General features: G+C 40.3%; 1 pseudogene; it reads left to right on the forward strand.

Annotated features, from left to right (window-relative positions):
* The first annotated feature begins 15944 nt into the window (after positions 1-15944).
* On the forward strand, positions 15945-16575 carry LOC118568896 (annotated as a pseudogene).
* The last annotated feature ends 5059 nt before the right edge of the window (positions 16576-21634 follow it).

Genomic DNA, 21634 nt, shown 5'->3' on the forward strand with positions numbered 1-21634 from the left:
CTCTTATAGACATTTCAAAACAGAAGCTTTTTAAATATAAACTTATTTATTCATTTACTTATCAGTGGTGCACATGCAAAGACATATGTGTGAAGACCAGAGAACAGCTTTTGGGAGATGGTTTGCACCTTCCCCAAGAGATGGAACTTGATTGTCAAACTTGGAAACGAGTATCTTAAGCCATTGAGCCATCTCACTGGCCCATGAGAGGAAATGGAGGGTGAGTCATTAAAATGCATAGCCACAAGGTTTGTCCCTCATACAATGAGCTACCAGAACACATAGGAGAGTTGCTCATTGAGTTTACAGAGACTGAGCTGCTGGGAATGGGAACAACAGGAAGCAAGCAGAGGACATTGGCCAAGAGTATATGGGTTCCAGTCAGAGAACTTTGCTCTGTTTTCCCAGTATAGGCAGCTTCTCCCCACATAGGCACCCTGAGAGCAAAGGAGAGCACTATCCAATGTAGGCACCTCTGCCTGCTGTGGAATAGTCCTTCTATATACTGTAAAAATTTATCACTTAGATTGATTTAATAAAATGCTGATTGGATGGTAGCCAGGCAGAAATTCTAGGTAGGAAAGCCAAACTAGGAGAATGGTGGGAAGAAGAAGAAGAAGAAGAGGAAGAAGAAGAAGAAGAAGAAGAAGAAGAAGAAGAAGAAGAAGAAGAACCATAGAGTCAGAGAGACATGAGCCAGCTGCTGAGGAAACAGGACGTGTAGAAAATGAGGTAGCAAGCCATAAGTCACAGGCAAAATATAGATAAGAAACATGGGTTCATTTAAATGTAAGAGTTAGGTAGTAACAACCCTGAGCTATCAGCTGAGCATTTATAATTCACATTAAGTCTCTTATGTTGTGTCGGTTTTTTGGGAAGCAGCTTGCAGGACAGGAAATCTCTGCATACATATGGCATTTCAACGTGGGTCTGGAATTTCCACATAAGACCTGACAAAGCTTTAAAAAGGATTCTAAACACACAAAAAACGGAGTCAAATTTGGCTTCTTGGTAACTGCTTTTCTCTGGTGGGCTCATTTTGCTGGCAGTGAGCAAAGACATAGCTCCTTTAAGAGAGGGCTTCCTGACTTGGTGCTAGTGACTAAAATGGGCCGCTCTTTTGGGAGGCCCTGCTGACAAACACTTAAATGGTGTTTATGAGCAGTGAGCAACAAGCTACTCAGTGACAGTGTAGACCCAGTAACTTACCAGAGTTGGGATGGTAAGCATGGCTTTCAGATCTGGTGGTAATGTACCTATGCCATGAGACTAGGCTCTCGGGAACTGACGGGGAGGAGCCAGCTACCAGCATGCCATGTTCTAAGTTACACAGCAGTTTAAATTTTCTGTCTCATGCAGACAGAAAAGGATTACAGATATACAATAAAGACAGATTCAGACAAAAACAAAACCCTTCTATATGTGTTATAGTGTGTTTAAAAATATACATAGTCTTTAGAGAGAAAAGAGAAGGTATAGATAGTCATAAAAAAGAAATATATAGTATTAAATTAGTAACATTCTTAAAAAGAGAGCAAAGTAATATAAAAAAAAAACATGTAAAGATGGCAAATACACAGAGAGTCTGAATCTTATATGTTATTGTGTTTTATTGTGATTCTTATAGGAATTGAGTGCTAAGAGACACTTGATTATGAAAACTGCTAGATTCAACCAACCTATGTATTTTAAAGATATCTTGACTTCAAAATTTAAGTCAAAAGATGTGTTACTCTTTGGGGGAGAGGTTATGCTCTTATTTCCACAGGAAATAGGGGGTATGGATTCATTCCAAATTAATATGGAGCAGATTTGATCAAGAAAGACCACCTGAAAAATCTGAATGAAAACATAAATAAATCTAAAAGAACTACAAGATATGTGATGTATATTTTACTTGTTCAAACATGAAACAAAAAATCATCTTTGGCTGATTTGTATACAATATATAGTCTACTTTTCTTATTGCAGATATTTATGTTATCTTTAAAAGTTTATGTATGTTCAGAGCAAGAGGACCAGACAACAATAAAAATGGATGGTCCAGGTTATCCAACATCCAGAACAGCTTCAAGCTTTCAGAACAGCTGCTGACTGAGATGATCCAGCCTTACAGAATGTTCTAGCCAAGACCTAACAATTATCCTGATTTTCCCCCCAAAGATGTCTGTGCCCCACCAACATCAGGAAGCAGTCTAGAAAACTATGCCTACATTCCAAAAAGATGGGTTATGAATATTAATTATCATTTAAGAAGAATTGGTTACAAGTTGTTATTGGGAATGGTCAGGAAAAAAAGCTGAACAAAGGAAATTAGATTCAGGGATCCCATTCTAAAAAGGAAAGGGGGGATATAGAAATGATAAGTTAAAGAGTAGTTTATTGAATCTACTTTAATCCAAAAACAACTATTAAATTTAAATATTTTATATTGGTATGGATTTTGGTTTATTGATACAAATTTAAAATAAATTTTGTTATACTATGTGTATATTTCTACTCTTCTTTGGCACATTATGTCTGTGTAGCTCATTTAAAAATATAATGTATAATTAAGAATAGTCAAACTTACATTAAGTATCTTTTTGAGGTTATATACAGATATACTTAGATGGTTTTCCCACATTTCAAAGACCTACAGAATATAGCATTTAATGCTTAATAACCTAAGGCTTTTCATGACAGTGAGACACATCTGATCCTGAGAGCACCAATTTACTTCAGAGAAGATGATGGCCATTAAAGAAACTATGTGTGGAGTTTGTTTTCTTTATGGCAAAAGCTAGTCATGTGGACAAAGAAACTGCCCTTGTCTCAATTTCTGACAGTTACTGTCTAAACTGGACTAGTAGGACACAAGAAAAGTGACTGCTGAACTTTGCCAGGACAAGGTAGGACAGTCTTTCAAAATTCTCTGTTTCACAGAAAGTCCATCATACATGTAGGCGTGGAGGCCAAAGTTGGCTGTCCCAACATTGCAGAGGAACTTTGGGTTACTGTCTAGGCAGCCTGAGGTCCCTGTCATTAGGTAATAGTTCATCCTTCTGGGGTCTTTGATGAAGTTGAAGACTATATAATTATAAATATAGTTTTCCTTAGTTATGCTAAAAAGATAAATTAGTGTAAAATTTAGACTCAAGTTAAGATAGATAATAGAGTATTTTCTCTAATTTTGCCATATACAAATGGACTGAATATAGTAACTAATGCTTATTTGATAACTGTTTTTGTTGTATATAATTTTACTATGTTAAGGTTAAACCCTTCCTTTTAAATTAGACACAAATGGGGAAATCCTGTGACATAATTGTTCTGTACACTGTAAAGATTTGTCACTCAGATTGGTTTAATAAAAAGCTGATTGACTGGTAACCAGGCAGAAGTTATAGGTGGGACAATAAAGCTAGGAGAATGATGGGAAGAGGAAGGGTGGAGTTAGGGAGACTTAAGCCAGATGCCAAGGAGCAGGACCTATAGAAAATAAGATAACAAGCCATTCACCATGTGGCAAAGCATGGATAAGAAATATGTGTTAATTTAAATGTAAGAGGTAGTAACAAGCCTGAGCTATTGACCAATTATTTATGATTCATATTAAGCCTATGTGTTGTGATGGTTATTTGGAAAGTGGCTTGTGGGACAGGAAAAGTCTGCATAAATCTCCCTTTGACAAAGAGCCAGGGGAACTATGGCTCATTTCCTCAGCTCCTGGTGGAATTCTCAGAGGACCCCATATGTGGACTTAGTAAATTGCCCAATGATATCACTGGTAAGTGGCAATGAGAGCCAGTGTAATCTACCTCCTGTATGATTAGAATTCACTTCTGATTTAAATTCTCCTTGTGGTCAGAAGTGTTAAAGCTCTGTGACAGGTAAAGGGAAAGGAGTAAGGTCCACAGGGGCTGAGAGATGAGCTCTGTTCCATGAAGGATTTTCTTGGTGTTCTTGGAAGACAGTAAACCTTGGTGGGGTACAACATGCCAGGAGTGGGGTTGCAGGCACCATGGAGGCATCTTCCACTTCAGAGGGAAGAATGTTGTGTAATTTACGTCCCTGGAAGGTGCTCCTTAAACTCTTAGCTCTCAGCTTTTTGCAAGTCTATGTTCAACAGTTATGTAAGTGAGAGATGAATGTCTTGAGGGTTAAAGTAAGGAAACATGGGAGTCATTTGTACAGTGGCTGGAATTACTTCAGCAAATACAATGGTTGTTTCTCAATGGTTGCAGTGGAACTAAGGAAATGAAATGCACATGTCCTCAATATGAAAGGCGAGTGAGGTTGCTCCTTCCCTATGGCCTCTTGCCTGTCTTTGAAGTCATGTCTTGAACTCTAGATCCATCTCCAGAGGGGGGGATGCTGCCTTCTCTTTTAAAAATAAGCATGCAGCTGGCAAAATTAGGGCAATGGTACCAGATGAGATTAAAGAAGGCAGGAGGTAGACTGTGCTTTGTCAGCCACAGTATGGATGGAAGTGGTCACAGGCAGGTCTGGGAAGTATGTGTGCTGAAATTGGATGGACCTAGATTCACACTGCTGTGCAGCTAGCTACATACTGTTTGATTGTTCTTCACCTTTGATTTTTTTCATCTGTAAAGTTGTCATAACTGCCTGTCTCTAAGGGTCATTGGAAAGATTAAAGTTTTTAAGGGGTGGAGGGGTTGAGATGGGTTTTATGTAGTCAAGGCTAGCCTTGAGCTTGTTATATAGTCAAAGATGACATTGAACCTCTAATTCCCTTGCACCTCATGGGTATTAAGAAGGTGGGTATATACCACCACCATCATTTTGCACAGTGCTGGGGATTGAACCTAGGTATTTTTACTTCTGAGCAAGCACTTTACACACTGAGCTATATCCCAGCACAGATAAAGTTAATCTATGAGAAATGCAGCTCCATGGCTGACACTTAACCAGTGCTTAGTAAAGTTCTCCTTATCGTGTGTCATAAAATTCTGATGGGTTGCTCTATTCATTATGGGACTCTGAAACATAGTAACATAGGGAAATATCACCCATGATGTTTTTTATGGCACCAGCTAGGATCTCTAGTAAGCATCATCCCAGGTTGGAAGAGTGGTTCACTCAATACTTGACTGGACATTGACATAAAGGTGTTTTTGTTTGGTTTTCCTTTTGAGACAGGGTTTCTCTGTCTTGGAACTCATTCTGTAGACCAGGCTGGCCTCAAACTCAGAGATACACCTGCCTCTGCCTCCTAAATGCTGGGATTAAAGACTCATGCCACCACCAACTGGCTCAGGTGTACAGACTTAACATCTACTTCCTTTCTCCTTTAACTCTACTGTAAAGATAACTTGCTATTGTGTTCTCTTAAACCAAAAACTGCTGCTTAATCCTAAGATTCTTGGTGTGTGTGTGTGTGTGTGTGTGTGTGTGTGTGTGTTTGTATGGACCATAGAGCAGAGTGAATAAAAGTGAGCATGAGTTGGGATTTAGTGTGTAAGGAGGTTGTCCTGACAGAAACTCTGTGCTGCTTGGGACCAAGGGAATAGGTTATAAATGAACCCCAATTCCTGCAGAGATCTGTCCATCTATTCAGGGCTGTATCTAATATACCCAGACATTGCCAGGTCAGGTAGCAGATGGAATCTTCAGAACCAATGAGTTCAAAAATATGTTTCTCTTTCTGGGACTCGGCATGGCATCACTGCACAACCAAAGGTCACCCAATACCTCTCCCCTTACTCTTCATAACATCATAGCTCAGAAAGCTGTGCAAGCTCCCCCAGAGAAGGTTTCCAGGGATTTGGAGGTAAGAATGTCCCTTCCATGGGAATTCAGGAGATGATAGAATGCTGAGTGTTTCCTTGTCACAGCATCTTCCTCTGCACATCCAAGATAAGATAGTGTTGACCTGGTCACATCCTCAACCCTTTCTCACCCTCCTGACAGTCAGGTTCAGAGCTTCAAGAGATTAACAGGCAATAGTTCCATGTTTTGCATGGCTTTGTTTTGAAGTGCTATATAATATCTGGATTAAGATGTGGAATTATGGGAAACCAGATGTAGATACCTTTTGGTTAAATTATGCTTTACTTTTCTGAAATGATAAAGGTAGATAACCCAATCAAAATATGTAGTGAAGATTTTATGCTGATTCATAGGATGCAATAATATCCCCATTTATATTATTATAATACATATATTTAAAATATTATAATATTTTATATTGTAATATATATACACATATATAGTATAATCCTATACTATGGTGCTCAGTGTGGATCCAACTTCCTTTCTCATTGCTTTGTACAGATAAGTGTATTAGGCCAGAAAGGTTTTTCCCCAGCATGGCTGGCTGCTGAGATCACCTGAATAAGCCTCCTACACCCTTTTCCCAGGGCAACAAGCTAGTGAAGGACATCCTGCAATGACCAGAGTCTTCTTTGTCCTCCTTGGGCTGAGAGAAGCTATAAATTTAGAGCTTTGAAAAATCTAAAACAAACATCAGTTACCAAGTCTGGCTTTAAAGTTGCATCAGTGTCCCCTTTAAAATAATTCTGGATATTTTCTTATGTTCAACAGAGCCCACTTGGAATATCAAACTACACATTCCCAGGAGAAAACATCTGATTTCCCAGACTGGGTCAAAGAAATGTAACTGCTAACCCACTCCAGCAGTTAGGGAGTGTAGGGACTTGAGAAAGGTACTGACAAGACCAGGAATCTCAATAGAGTAATCATGCTGCTTTCCAAGGGTGCAAGAGACTTACATACTCTGGGAAAGTTGCTGTTCACAACAGAGGCAGGCAAATGGAGCAATTTTCAAGGAAGAGTGTGGATGGAAAGGTCACATGGAGCTTTGGGCACCTTGGTGCCATCACAGACCTGTACAGATAGATACTCTCTCCCCCTTGTTCCTGCAGATCATCTTAATCCAGGGGCCACTTTCACACTTAGTTCCGCTTTCGGTCTGTCAGAACATCTTCTGAGTAGAAAGTTAACTGTGTCTTCACAACCCTCTCTTTCACAAATGACCTTGTTGTGGCACCTTCTGTCCACTGGGTTTATGCTCTAACAGTTACCACACAGAAGATGGATGACAAATGGACTTGCACTTCAGCTCTGCCCATCTCCAGAACGGCATACAGAAGGGACTCGCTGACACATAGGCTGGGTAGAGTCTTTCTTCACAGATGAAGTGAATCAGTGATTTATGACAATCCAGAAAGAGCCACTTGCAGATGCTAAGCTGGTAATCATTTGGGAGAGGACTGTCCCTAGCTTGGGAAAGGAGCCCAGGGCAAAAGTGGAGCACATGACAGAGGTCATTCCAAGAGGCCACTGTTCCTAGAAAGCAGGCTTCCAGGAGGTGATCCTGTCCAATGCTGCCTCCCACAGATCACCAGTATCACTGGCTGATAGGATAAAGCTAAGGTTATTGTTTCTACCAGTAATGGGAGGGGACAGACAGGGCCTGATTTATTGGTATCCTAGTTTGGGTTTTTATTGCTGTGAAGAGACACCATGACCACAGCAACTCTTACAAGGAAAACATTTAATTGAGGTGGCTTGCTTACAGTACAGAACTTCATTGCATTATCATCATGGCAGGGAGCATGGCAGTATACATGCAGAAGTGGTGGTGGAGCTGAGAGTCCTACATCTTGCAAGCAACAGGAAGTTGACTGATGGTCACACTGAGGGAAGCTTGAGCAAAAGAGACCTCACAGCCCACTTTCACAATGACACACTTCCTCCAACAAGGTCACACCTCCTCATAGTGCCTCTCCTTTGGGGGGCCATTTATTTTCAAACAACCACAGTTGGAATTCCAAAGTCTGATATAAGGTGGTAGAGAAATGGCACAGGAGGTGTTGGCTGCCCTGAGATCCATTTTTCTGTCTTGTTCACTGGTGTGTGCTTAGTACCTACCAAAACACATGACACATGGTAAACTCTCTGTAAAAACTTTCCTAATCAAATAATTATTGATGTGCAAGTAACAGCTTGCATGTTGACATCAACATAGCTAAGAGAAAGACATCCCACTCTCAGCACACATGAATGTTGTTTACAGTTAAGGTAAAACCCATTTTCCTTTTGTTTCTATGTGAGACTATTCAAGGGGAAAGTTTGCCATTTAGGATTGCTCCCTGTGTTGAAAAAGGTAGTTTCTCAGCTCAGTCACGTGCCCATTCTTCTCCATCCCCTTCCCCATATTTCAATTGATTTAAAAAGGAAAGTGAAAATTGAGCCAGCAAGATGGCTTAGCTGGGAAAGACGCTTTCTACCAAGCAGATGGCCTAAGTTTAATTCCCAGGCCCCAACTCTGAGAAGGAGAGAAACAAACTCCTCCAAGCTGTCTTCTCACCTTCATATGCATGCCATGGTACATGCATATTCCCTTACACTTCATACATGCACACACACACATGCATTCACACACACACATATACACACCACACATACAAAATAAATGTAATAAAAATAATTCAAAACCAGTACTTTTAGTAACTTTATATTTTATTCCTATCACTTGATTTTTAAAATAAATCCCTTCTGTTTGCTGAAAGTTGGCAGTCAGGAATAGTAGAATAACATCTTTCACCCCTTTTAAGTACAATTCAGGACATGATGTGTGATAACATTTATAACTGAAAGTCTTAAAGGAGAGTTTTCTTAAAACCAAGGAAACTTCCCAAGTTGTTGACAATTACATAAAGCAATCTCAAGTTTCAGGTACATGCTGTGCAATGGTGCATCATACTCCGACTATCCAAAACAAGCATTCTGTATGAAACAGGAAATATCAAAGTGGTTTTGTTTTGTGTGACTGAGTATCTGAATGTCACCTGCCTAAGTACTTTAATATTGATAAATAAATGTTAAGATTGACAGTTGACTAGAGAAAGGTCATAAAACCAATCAGGCAAGTAAATGCCATCCAAAAAGATTAAGACCGGCTATAAATTGTAAAATGCAAACATTCTGGATTTTTCTTCCTGTTATTAATGCTTAATGAAGTCTCTGCAGGGGACATGGAAATTTGGATCCAAAGAAATCCACATCTGTTTTTGTTTTTCTCTGGGCCTTATCTACATTTTATCTCTATGATGGACTGAATAATTTTTTTTCAAAAAAAAAGAAAGGAAGGAAGGAAGGAAGGAAGGAAGGAAGGAAGGAAGGAAGGAAGGAAGAAATTGTGTTAAAATCAGATCTCCAATGAGGTAGTATTAAAAGACAAGGGATAAGTGAGGGGTCTCTGCCCCCATGGGTGGAACTAGGGCCTTATATTGGAAGCCTACTACATTGGGGCATAGCAAGAAGAGTGTGGCCTACGAAGGCTTAGAGCTGACCATCACCATATACCAGAGCTCCAATCCTTCATCTTGGACTTCATAGTCTCCAGAATTGTGAGCTAACATTTCTGCAGATTACAGATGATCTAGTCTAAGGTACTTTGAATCCCAGAAGACCGAGGTACCATCATTATTTGTGTCCACAAACACATTAGGAATAAGAATGACTTGGGCCAGGCAATGAGAAAATGGAATTTCCTTAGATAGATATCCAGAATTCATCAGTGTAATACTGAGCATGATCTGCTTGTAGTCTATCTCTAGAATATTCTCTGCAGGGGGATGAGTAAACCTCTCTTTACTGGAACTGTCATCCCGGAAGGGGACAGAAGACCTCTTCACTGCAATCCTGCATAGACGATCCTGGCATATCAGGCTGGGTCACTCTGGTGATGGAATTGAACTATATGAGATTGCTTCTCAATTTGGTACACAAGTTGTCAGTCAAGGCTCCTTGGCTATGGAGATTGCATCACAGGATCCCAAAGCATAAAGTGTAACCATAGGAGAGCATGCCCTCTCTTTCCCCCTTGAGCCTGAAGGGAGACATCACCATACCTGGGTTTCTAGTTGAGGTCATAGAATTCGATCTTTCAACTGCATTTTTTTTTTAATTTTTTTATTATGTGTTTTAATTTTATACATCAGCCATGGGTTCCCCTGTCTTCCCCCCTCCTGCCTCTACCCCCACCTTTCCCCCAGACCCTCCCCTCCATTCCCATGTCCTCCAGGACCAAGGCACCCCTGGGGATTCATTTAAACCTAGTGGATTCAGTACAGGCAGGTCCTGTCCCCTCCTTCCAGGCTGAGCATGTGTCCCTGTGTAAGCCCAAGGTTCCAAACAGCCAGCTCACGCACTAAGGACAGGTCCTAGTACCACAGACTGGGTGCCTCCCAAACAGATCAAGCTATTCAATTGTCTCACTTATCCAGAGGGTCTGATCTAGCTATGGGCTCCACAGCCATTGGTTCATAATTCATGTGCTTTCTTTCGATTGGCTATTTGTCCCTGTGCCTTTTGCCAGGCCCCAGGAAGGACTGCAAGAGTGTGAATGGTTGAATCAACTGCATTTTCAATGCCGTATTCATAGAAGTTGCACACTATTCACTTCCAGGATTACAGCCAATGGCACTTATGTTTCTATTCACAAATAGTGTGGCATTTGTTACTTTTCAAGTATTAAACCAACATATGTGAATGCAGGCTCACCGCATAGAAATCTCATCAGGAGTGAGAAAGAAATAACTACTAAGTGAAGAAACCCTATACTCTCTGTAACAATGGAAAATCAGACACTCCAACATCAATTCTCTTGAGTAGGGCAGAATCTAAGTCTTTACCCATGGCATACCACCACATCAGCTCTACACAGCAGAGTTAATAGCAAAGACCTTGAGAAAGCCTCTCCTTGTTACAGGAAAATCACTTTTAGCTTCAGTCACTGTCAGAGGAGCTGCTTGAAAAGTAAGAAAGGGAATAATAGGGAAGAAATTGTGTTTTGAATCACATGGGAGTAGTTATGACTACTAAGTCCAGAAGATGTTCCTTGTATTGTTTTAAGCCAATAATTCTTTCAAGCCTTCAAGCACAGATATATAATCTCCCCATCATCATAGATTGTGTCTGAATTTGTGGGTTCCCAGGACACTTCCCTGTTATGTATCAGCTCCATCAATAGCAGAAATTGAGCAGAATCAATACTAAAAATAACCCTAGGAATGGTGCTGAGTTCTAAGCACAGTGCTAAAGGAGGAAAGTCATCAACAGTCTTACTCAGCTGTGGACCCTGAGTGCAGCACTACTGACCTTCCAGGCAAGGTATGCTCAGTGGTGTAATAGTGGCAACTCTGGTATGGGTATACAACAGCTTTATGAGTAGAACTAAGGCCCACTCCACCTGACAGATTTCACTATAAACCAGTTAAGAGCCTGTGGCTAAGGATGTCATAGCCCTAGTGAAGAAGCTACAGCCATTGTTTTATTACATGGTTATGATGTGATTTAGGGGAATAAGGACACTAAGAAAATACATAGAATACATAAGTTCCACAAATGAAGACTCCATAAGATAGGGTAATGTGGAAGCAACTGAACAATAGATCTGGACCAGATTCCAGGCTGTTCTCTGTCCCATTCTAGAAGGAATGAGAATTTAGTACTGAGCTCCCTGGAACGCTAACCCCCTCCATGCTCAGAGAACAATATATGCCCTCTGTTTGGGGTTTTATGTGACTAATGGGATTTGTCTGCTGGTAGCTATTGGGGTGGGCTGGGGGTTGTTACATAAGACTACATCATGTGACTGAAGAAAGACTAGAATGGACTTAGAAGGCAAGCAAGTACTAGAGAAGCAACCAGCCACAAGGCATGGAATTATTTAAATTTGTATTAACATATATTAATTATCAATAATGTGTTTCATTATATTTTCAAACATGTATAAAATGTATTTTGATCATATTTATCCTCTCTCCCATTATCATCTTATGTTCCCCTCCTGTTTCCATTAATCCTTTCTCTCCCCAAGCAGTCCCCTAAAGATTTGTAATGCCTTTTTAAAATGACTCAATGAGTTTCATTAGGACTGCTTACAGGAGCATGGGTGCCTTCCAAGTGGGTATGCCACTGAAGAAAATGCCCCTTCCTATTAACTAACCATTAACTGTTTAGGTTTTCTTTTAACTCATTCCCAAAATTTGATTTGAAATAGGAATGTGTAAAACAGATCCATGCACATACCACTATGATTGAAGCAAACAGAAATCAAGGCAGCAAAATCATTTAATCAGAGAGAAATCCATGGCCCAATTAAACATCCCAGTGGGCCACCCAGTATGCTGTTGTCACTGGTGTCTAGCAGGAAGAGTCTTGTGCCAACTCTACCCCTTAGAGTTGCTGAGCTTGAGGGAGTTACCTGATTTCTCTGAGGATCAGCTCCCTCCCCTGTCAACAGGAGCATTAGTGCCAACCTGTAAGTACCTGTTGTGATTAGATGGAACACATAGAAAAGAGATTGACAAAGGATCTGGCAATAAAATATGCTCAGTAAGTATCTTTCCTTTTTAGCCCAGGACATATTTATTTTCTTTTCCTTCTACCCATTGGTTTTTTCAAGACAGTGTTTTTCAGCTTCACCTTGAGTCCACAATCCCCCAGCCTAGCTTCCTGAGTGCTGAGATTGATGACAGGTGTATGCCATCACACACAGCTTAAGATTTTTATATTCTAATTTTTCGTTGCTGATAAAGATCAAATATTGGGCCTTGCACATGCCAGCTTGGTGGGTGCTTTGCCAACTCACCTGCATCCTTCACCCCAGCAGCTAATCTTCTGTGGTGTTATTGCAGTGCACTCAGATGAGGATGACTTCCTGGAGTTACTCCAAGTTTCTCCATTACTCCTCCTCTTTCTCCACAACTTCTCCCCTTCCTCCCCTCCTCGTCCTTCCTCTCCCCTCCCTCTTTTCCTGCCCCCCTTTAGAGTTTTCAGTGGTTTACAGAGATTTTGGTGTTGGAAATGTAAGCTGTAGCACAATCTTGGAACAATTTCCCCATCACACCTGGATTGGAGTGGGATATATTTGTCCTTCTGTTGTGTTTGCCTGTGATCCACAGTATAAAACACATTTAAGTTGACATGGTATTATGGGCCTATAATACTTTTGGTCATGGTGTAAAGCCAGAGAAGAAAGAAGTAGCAATTTGTGTTGAAGGTAAGCCCCACCTAGTAGGAAAACTCCCTCCACAGGTCTCCTTCACCCCTGCTAGGGACCAGGTCCTCTACTAAGTGCTGCAGCTGCAGGGGTGAAGACTAAGTGCTGGCTTTCCAGGAGCCTGGGCAGGTAGATGGACAGTAAACTGTTCCTGTGTAATATAGCCAATTATATAATTGGTGTCTTCATGGTGTGGAAGGGAGGATAAGGGAGAGCAGTAAGCAGACACATGCTGACTCTGTTTGAGTAGGCTCTTGGAAATGTGTAAGAGCTCTGTGGAGCTAAGAGGAAGAGGGGAAGGGAAGATCTTTCCATTCAAAGGCAGAGTCTTCAACAGAGAGGACCAGTACCTGGGACAGCAGTTGAAATGATTGAACACCACCGTTGTCCGGAGGGACACAAATGGTACCAGAAAGGGAGGGTGGAGTGCATCTTTTCATTTTGAACTTGGGAATGATTTTAAAATAAATGGCAACATGCTCTTTTAATAGGATGGGTGTGACCATCTGGAGGAGATGGGCAGGAGGCTGGAGACAGATATGGCAGCAGTGTTCAGGATGAGTGTGCTGAAGCTGAGAAAAGGCAGAAGTAGACTGTCTTGATGGTTATGAGCTAACATCAAATGGAAAGTCAGAAAGGGAGGAGTTTGAGAAGATAGCCAGATGTCCATGTTGGTCTTTCTGTTTACCAAACTACACAATGGCATGGAAGAGGGCCTGGAATAAAGATTGAAAAGGGGGGAAGTGAATGATAGGAGAAAGGGAAGATTAAGAAAATTTGGTATGCTATACTTACCTTCTTCAAAAAGATGTCCCTCTCAAAAACACATTGAGTTCTTGACAGTTCCTTAGATTTTAACTAGCCTACTACAAGAATACAGGGACACACACACACACACACACACACACACACACACACACAGAGTGCTGCATACAGTGGCAGGCTGGTTCACTATTTTTTTTTTCAATAAAAATGTGCCAATAATCTGCTAACCAAAGACTAATTAGGCTCCCAGATCCCTTGGCAAAGAGCATGTCAGAAAGCTCAGCCCTTGGCTGAAAAGCTTTTCCTGAATTAAGAGAGGCTGTGATTTCTCTGGATGGCCTGTATATCAGTGTTCAATGACTTCAGACTCAGCTGTGGCCTTAATGTAAAGAGAAGGGACCTCAGTTCAGACTTGTAGGGTCCAGATCTTGCCACCCCTTCCTGGTGAGGACAAGAATGTGGACCTGAACAAAATTTTGGAAGAGCATCAGGAAGTCTCAGCATCTTAGGAAGACAAGACTGTCATAGTTGGTGAAAGAGCAGGGGTCAGGGAAAGATGCAGAGATTACATTAATATCACTATACACAGCAGACCATGCAAATTAAAACCTGAAATTTGCTCCCAAAAATTCTATTTGAATTTGACAGTATTTTAAAATTATTCCATGGGCTAGGGAAAAGGCTTAGTCAGGAGTTTGCTCTGAAAGCATGAGGGCTTGATTCAGTCCTGAGAACCCATTTAAACAGCCTGTGTGCTTAGATTCCCAATGCTGGGGAAATTGAGATAGGTGGATTCCTGTCTCTGGCCAGCCAGTCTATCCTGTTTGGTGAGCTCCAGGCCAAACGAAAGACTATCTCAAAAGAAAAATGGGTGGAGGTGGCTGACAAATAACACCTGAGTTTGTCTTCTTGCTTCCATGTGCATGTGCATTTCTGTATACCCACACATATACATAAAATTATTCCTCAACATCATGTCCTATCCCTAAGCTGCTTGTCATTCTGAACACAGGCTGGACTGACTACAGAAGTTTTGTGGTGGCCTCTCATTGAGGAAAGCATTTTCAAAGTAGTGATGATGTCTGCCGGCATCCCGATTGGAGAGAGAGACAAGGATGGTGGAATTGGAAAGTGCAGAAGTGGAGTCCATGGTAAATGGATGTATTTCATTTTCCAGAATTTCAAAAATTAAAATATATACACCATACTATAGATACATATTCAGGATTTCAATGGGCAACTGGTTTGTGTTCTGATAAGGCTGATTCTGTAATTACCCATTTGTAGGAAGTTATTGCTATCATGAGGACACCTGTACAAATTAAGACTGACTTTTCTCCAGCATATGTCTCTAGCAAAATGAAACAGTTTTTTGCATATTATGACATAAAGCATATTACATGTATACCACACAATCCTACAGGGCAAGCAGTTATAGAAAGATCTAATAAAACTCTAAAGGATATGCTTAAGAAACCGAAAGGAATAATAAATACCCCCCGAGATAGATGGCACATTGCTTTATTAACTTTACATTTTCTAGATGCTAATAAGAAAAATATAACAGTTGTGGACAGACATTGGATAATAGAAAAAACTGCTGAATTAAATCGGCCTATATACCTTAAAGATATGTTAACCTCAGATGGAAACAAGGATATGTGTTACATTAGGGAAGAGGTTTTGCTTTTATTCCTACAGGAAAAGAAAAGCTATGTATACCATTAAAATTGATGAAGATTAGATTAGAACAAGATTGACCTCTTGATTAAGAGGTGATATTTCATCAAATAGTGTGATCATTCAATCTAAACTAACTATAAAACTAAAAAATGCTTTTCATTTGGTCAGATATAACTTGCCAAAATGGGACCTCCCCAAATTTAGGGTTGGAACAGGGTTTTGTTTTTCCTTTCCAGGAAAATGAAGGCATCCAGCTAAGGAATCTGAAGATCACTGGACAAATGAAGAAAAAGGATAAATCATCCAGTAAAAATTTCACATTTCCAACAGGATAAAATTTCATAAATCTTCCAAAATGTTTGCTTCCACTGTTCTCTATAGACATATAATACAAATGGTCTTTTTGTAGTCAGAGTTCAATTAAAAATTAAAGCTGGCTCTTTCCAGCCTGCGCCAAGCAATGGGCATCTCTGGAGACAACTAGCACAAGCGCCGCAAGACTGGAGGTAAGAGAAAGCCCTACCACAAGAAGCAGAAGTATGGGCTGGGACAGCCTGCTGCCAACACGAAGATTGGCCCTCGTCCTATACACACAGTCCGAGCCCGAGGAGGCAATAAGAAGTACCGTGCCCTAAGATTGGATGTGGCAAACTTTTCCTGGGGCTCTGACTGTTGTACTTGGAAAACAAGGATCATTGATGTTGTCTACAATGCATACAGTAAGGAGCTGGTCCGCACCAAGACCCTGGTGAAGAACTGCATTGTGCTTATTGACAGCACACCATACCGACAGTGGTATGAGTCTCACTATGTGTTGCCCCTGGGCCGCAAGAAGGGGGCCAAGCTGACTCCTGAAGAGGAAGAAATATTAAGCAAAAAACGATCAAAGGAAATCCAAAAGAAATATGATGAAAGGAAAAAGAACGCTAAAATCAGCAGTCTTCTGGAGGAGCAGTTCCAGCAGGGCAAGCTTCTTGCCTGTATTGCCTCAAGACCAGGCCAGTGTGGCAGAGCAGATGGCTATGTGCTAGAAGGCAAGGAGCTGGAGTTCTGTCTGAGGAAGATCAAAGCCCGGAAAGGCAAATAAAGCATCACCCATTCATAGTAAAGATGTTTATTGTTCTATAAAAAAAATTAAAGCTGGCTTTGGAGTTGGAGCATGGCTCTCTCCTTCTCTAAATCCAAGTGTGCTTATTAGAGAAAAATACAAAATCTCTGTATAATGGCGTAAGAGCCACCTGATAGGGGACAGAAGAAAAACAAAAATTAAGGGACCATTCTATTACCACTAATCTCATAATTCTTTGGTTTTTAATTTGATTCTTTAAAGTTTTTCTTAAGGTATAAATATTATCTCAAAATTTATGAGATTAATATATATATATATATATATATACTTTTTGTCATGATATTAATGGTCATATAGAGTACTAACTAATTCTAGAAAAAGGCTTCATCTTGTTTTCTGTGCATGATTTTGGGTTTAAGTCTTTATCAGGTAATTAGGAATTAAGTTTTTGTACTCTGGATGTACATAGCAAATTATAGTCTTTAATCTCCTTGAGATCTGTTTCATATGACATTTAAAATGTTTAAGTTTTCTGCAGTGAACCATGATCATGCCTAAGAGAAGCCTTTGAAGTCTCCAAAAAGAGGATGGGGTCCCACAATGACAATTCCACCTGTTTTGTGGTAACACCACTAAGCTGACAAAGATCAGCTTTGGACTATAAACTTCTCAGGACAGTTTCAACATGGGTAGCTGAAATAGTCCAACTTCACAGACTACTCTAGCCAGGACTTGACATAAGCCCTGCACTTACCCATTACACAGAAACTGGGTAACAAATGATACAGCTAGCTCTCTCAGGACTGGACAATTATCCTGATTTTTTCAGGGTCCCCTAAAGATGCTGTCACCCCCAGTCAACAGGAAGTAATTTTAAGAACATATTGTCCACATTCCCAATAGGTGGGGTAGGCATTTGGGGGTCATTCACTGGATTATGGATATCTGTCTGCATTTAGGGGGTTGGTTACAAGTTGTTATTGGTAATAGTCAAGAAAAAAGCTGAACAAAAGAGATTAGAGGGATCTTGTTCTGAAAAAAAAAGGGGGATATAGAAATGATAGGGTTAAAGGGTAGATCATTGAATCTACTTTTAAACCAAAAAAGTGACTAATAGACTTAAATATTTTATATTGGTATGGATTTTTGTAGTTTGATACAAATTTGAGGTCATTTTTGTACATACCCTTCTAGTCTTGTTTAAGGTATTGTGCCTATGCAGCTCATTTAACAATATAATATAAATTTATAGTCCTTGAAAGTTAATATTACAAACTATTTGGGATAATAAAGAAATGAAGGTTAGTAGTTAGTCAACTATTACAATGAAACTTATAGTCATGTTAGGTATGTTTTCAAGGTCAAACAAATATATATTTTAGATAGACAGGTAGTCTTCAAGCACTTCAGAGATCTACAGAATATGGCATTTAAGATATTTTAATAACATTAGGGTTTGTTGGGGTTTTTGTGTATAGTGAGGCATGTCTGCTCCTGGCAGCAACAATCTACTTCAAAGAAAATGATGGGCATCAAAGAAACTCCATATAAGTGTTTACTTTCTTTGTGACAAAAGTTAGCTACTGGGCAAGAAATTGCCCTTGCCTCAACTGCTGGCACTTGCTGTCCAGATTGGATAAGCAGAACAGAAAGAAAGTGACTGCCAAACTTTGTCAAGACAAGCCAGGACAGTCCTTTAAATGTCTGCTTCACAGAAAAGTCTGTCAGATATTATAGGTCTGCAGTCTAAAGATGGATGCCCCAACATTACAGAAGAACCTTGGGTGACTGTCCAGGCAGCCAGCTGCTTTTGTCATTTCTTAGTTTTGGAGGTTGTTTGCTCTGTACTTTCTGTTTACTCAGGAAATATATCCTTCCCAGGTCTCTGATGAAGTTGGAGACTAGATAAATATAGTTTTCCTTGTTACCAAATTCAGAAAAGAAACTCACAAAAGATGTGTAAAATGTGTGAAGTTGAGAGACGTAAGAAGATGTTTTTAAGTTGGTAATGCAAGTTAGGATAGAAAGTAAATTAGGTACAAAACTTTGGACTCACCAAGATAGGATAGATAATGGAGTATTTTCTCTGAACTTCTCAAATGCAAATGGACTGGACATTGTTAATGTAATTCTTGCCTATATATATTTGTATATAGTTGTTGTACTTTTGGTATATAGTTTTTCTGTTACTTAAAATTTTTGCTTTTTTATTTAGACAAAAGGGGGGAATATTGTGTGATATTTTTATTGTGTTCTGACAAATAAAGCTTGCTGGAGTCAGAGGGCAGAGCTAGTCCACCAGATGACTTAAATTAATCGTAGAAGTTTGGAGGACTGTAGGAGAAGGAGACAAGAAGTAGTAAGGCAGGTCAGAGAGAGGATCTCCAAACTTTTCGATGGTGGAACATGGTAGAGGTAGGAGATGACTGGTGACTGCTCCCTGCTTCTCTGATCTTTCAGGTTCTTATTCCAATATCTGACTCCTGATTTTTTTATTGATAAAGATTAATTAGATTAATGCTTCACAAGGGAAAACTTCCTCAGGCCCCTGTTAGATTTTCCACTTATATTTCATAGCCACAAGTTTGCTGGTTATTGAAACAATGTGGACCAAACAGGCCCAACCCTGAAGATGAATTTTCCTCTGAGACACCATTAAAAGCATCATCTCCTTCCCTGTTAAGATCTGTCCAGCCTTTCAGCTGACTCTCCCTGTCCACTCAAAGTCTACCCTCAACTTGAGACTCCATAATTGGATTCCAAGAGACTCAAGTCAGCATAGATGCCACATAGCAGCAAGTTGAGAAAAGATCCAAGCCCTTCCCATACCAACAGGTCCTATGGAACCTTTCCAGACAAGAGATGGTCTATCTAGAGACACCTGATGGTTGTTGTCCCACACAGCATGTCACATCTCTGTATATGACTGTCAACATTATTTTCTCTGATGAAAGTGGAAGACAAGGAACTTTTTCTCTAAATCTCCATTCTCTGCCTGTGGAAGAGAACCATCCATGTGATGCTAACTTACATCATGTGGAATCCTGGCTTTCAACTCTCCACATATCTCAATCCCAGCACTGGACCCGGGCTTCTCCAGCTTTCACTCAAATGAAATGGTTTCCCTCCTTTATAACACTAAGATTCAATGGATACTCATCAGCAATTTTCTCCAGTCCTATTACTCTCAATGTCCACAAATAGTCAACATGAGTAGTGGGAGCCTTGCATCAATGCCAAGCATCTATTTAACAAGAAGCACATAGCTGGGAGGAAGAGGAAGAGGGTGGGGAGCTCTGCTGCCATCACTCTGCTACCCTTTGCTGCCCTCACCTAGTCGTTGATACCAGTGAAAGTACCTCTTGAGGGGTTTATAGATGCGTTCTTCCAATAAATATTTAGGGCCAATCACTACCATACAAGGTTCATGCACTGAGGAATAAATGTGTGATCCAGTAAGAATAAAGAAGAAAAATGGCGGTGTGAGAGGAGACAAACAAAATGAATGGCATGAATGGATTCTGCTGGTATACCTGTGGAAGCTGAGACTTCTTTATCATTTTGTAGCTTCTTACCATTCCACTGCCCAACACACTCACTTGAAAGAGAACACTTGAAATTGACCTCCCTTTCCCCTTTGAGGATAGGGTTGGAAGTCTTTGGTCTTCCTCTAGTCCATGTTTATGCTCTTCATAGCTGCCTTCTTCCTCCATAGCATTTAAAAACTCATTTTTTAATAAAACAAATTTCTCTGAACAGGTGTCTGACACTCTGCCAGACTAAGGCACATGCTGATTTCATCCATATAGCCAAGTAGACAGTTTGTTTAATAACAGTTATGATGTTACTTTGTGCTGCATTTTGTCTGATTCATACCTAGCAAGAATTCTGTGTGGTGAGGATAGAACTCAGGACCCATATTTTGGGGTATACTAGGAACGAGCCACAGAGAAGGACAACCTGTGAGCATGGAAAGCACCCCAGGAATTCTGAATGCCTGAGAGGCTGTAGAGCTGACAGGGGCAAGTGTCTCTGGCCAGCTCAGATATTAAGTTAGTCTCACGTATGTTCTCTTCAACTATAGCATGTCCACTTAACCCTGAACTATTCACCTCTAGATGAAGCCCCCGATGTCACAGATTAGATAGTTGCTGAATTCAAGGTCAAGTGCAGGATAACCCAAAAGCCACAGTCCAGTGTGGTTACAGGCACCATGTTTGCACTGTATATCATGGAATTGCCTATTCTTTCTATAGCACCTAGAACATTGTCTTATACATAAAAACACCTCTTAAAATGCTAAAGAGGAAGAGGGTAGTTGTGATAAGTTAACCTGAGACTAGGTGAAAGTCAAAGGTATCTAATTATGCATTCAATTTGGAAAAAATAACAAATTTCAATGTCTGATATTTTTAGTGAAGATGTTAGGTATAAAATGGTAAGATTTTCTAAAATGATGAAACAATATCAGCTTTAGAGGCACACCAGGAGAATTATTAATTGCTATTCATCTCCAGATTTCTGTGGTTGGTGTTGAATGAACACATAGTGGTTTGTATAACTATCTAAATAATAACTAACCTTTGAAAGAATTTTGGAATGATTCGGGAGGCGGTCATTCTTGGCTGTTCTGACCAAATATAGTCAGAGAATCTAATTTGACCAATGGGTCACCAACAGGGTACAGACTTGGAATTGTCATGCTGCCACTGGTCTTCCTCAATGTAAGGGCTCCAGCAGCACTGCTGAGATGACATAAGAAATACCCCCCATGTTGTTGAGTCTATGGTCCAGTCTCTAGGGCACAGTGTTAGTAGTATCTACTAACTGAACTGAGAACTCTTCCTGGCAAAACAAAGAACAAGAAGAGAGATTTCCTGTGGTAAGGACAAGAGAACAGAACAGTGCACCGTGACAGTGATGGGCAGGGACTCAAAAAAAAACTGTGAGAATACATCCCCTTTCCAAGGCTCTACTCCCTCTTTAGCTGGCCTGATGAGGATGCCTGTACAGGTGGTGACTGATTTTTCCTTAAATATCCTACAGAGGCTGCAACATATTTTGTTTAAAACTACAGCTGG

The sequence above is a fragment of the Onychomys torridus genome, chromosome 1, assembly GCF_903995425.1.
Source record: "Onychomys torridus chromosome 1, mOncTor1.1, whole genome shotgun sequence".
Taxonomy (NCBI): Eukaryota; Metazoa; Chordata; class Mammalia; order Rodentia; family Cricetidae; genus Onychomys; species Onychomys torridus.